Source organism: Chiloscyllium punctatum, chromosome 20 (genome assembly GCF_047496795.1).
Source record: "Chiloscyllium punctatum isolate Juve2018m chromosome 20, sChiPun1.3, whole genome shotgun sequence".
NCBI lineage: Eukaryota > Metazoa > Chordata > Chondrichthyes > Orectolobiformes > Hemiscylliidae > Chiloscyllium > Chiloscyllium punctatum.
The window spans coordinates 52,135,000-52,136,239 of record NC_092758.1 but is presented as its reverse complement, the minus strand read 5'-3'; the positions used below and the strand labels follow the sequence as shown (position 1 = coordinate 52,136,239).

The 1,240-nt window shown below is 41.8% G+C and overlaps 1 non-coding gene across 1 annotated transcript; it reads left to right on the top strand.

The window, feature by feature from the left end:
* The first annotated feature begins 313 nt into the window (after positions 1 to 313).
* On the top strand, positions 314 to 386 carry trnaf-gaa (transfer RNA phenylalanine (anticodon GAA)). The gene has a single exon. It is a non-coding gene; the product is annotated as a tRNA-Phe (tRNA).
* The last annotated feature ends 854 nt before the right edge of the window (positions 387 to 1,240 follow it).

The following is a 1,240-nucleotide window of genomic DNA, read 5'->3' as shown; positions in this document are numbered from 1 at the left end:
GAACAGCTACAATCTTTCTTGTTGGAGAGGTCAGTGCCTGGTACTTGTGTGGCACAAACATTGCTTGCCATTTATCAGCGCAAGCCTGAGTGTTATCCAAGTTTTGTTCTTTTCTTTCATCTTAATGAATATAAGCAGGTTGTGGAAGAGCTATGCTTACTGAATTTGTCTTATTGTCATGGGATGGAACAACGAAGAAGAAATTATATCCTGGTTGAAGAGTTACATTGTAAATACGATAACAGAAAAGCAGGATACAAACTTTTGGTCAAGACACATATTTGCTAGTTTACAAACAAATTCTTAAGCCACAGCCAAAATAGCTCAGTTGGGAGAGCGTTAGACTGAAGATCTAAAGGTCTCTGGTTATATCCCAGGTTTCAGCAATAAGAAGTATTTCCGAACTGCTCCTGCCTTTGTTTGTGGGCAGCACAGTGGCTCAGTGGTTAGCACTGCTGTCACAGCACCAGGGAGCCGGGTTCAATCACAGCCTTGGGTGACTGTGTGGAGTTTGCACATTCTCCCCATGTCTCCGTGGGTTTCCTCTGGGTGCTCCAGTTTCCTCCCACAGTCCAAAGGTGTGCAGGTTAGGTGAACTGGCAGTGCTAAATTGCCTGTAGTGTTCAGGGATATGTAGGTTAGGGGCAGGGGTAAATATAGGATGATAGGGGAATTTGGAGAGTTGGTTTGTGCCGAAGGGCCTGTTTCCGCTCTTTAGGGATTCTAATTCTGTACTAGAGCTGTGATATCATTGTTTCTGAGATTAGCAATGGGTATTGATAAGGATTTTAAATATAACATTCCACACTTGTGTTGATTCAAGTATGGTCTTAAAAAGGGTGCCAGAAAATATATATCTGGCAATACCTTCAAGCAGAACAGTGATGCTGTCATAAAATCCAAAACGTTGATTCTCCTGCTCCTCGGATGCTGCCTGGCCTGCTGTGTTTTTCCAGCACCACATTTTTCAACTCTGATCTCCAGCATCTGAAGTCCTCACTTTCTCCTATTACCCTATATGGCACACCATCATAACAAGGAAGCTATATAAAGAAAAACTTTGAAAACAACTCACCACTGATGATGTGCTGATGGATTGATCACGTGAAAGAGACCATTGTTCACAGGACCTCTAATTATGCAGTGTCAGCAGGAGCATGTACTATCATTTATTAGGTTAATAAAGGCATACCACGTTTAATGGAATGGTATTCCAAGTTGTTATTTGTAATTAATATCT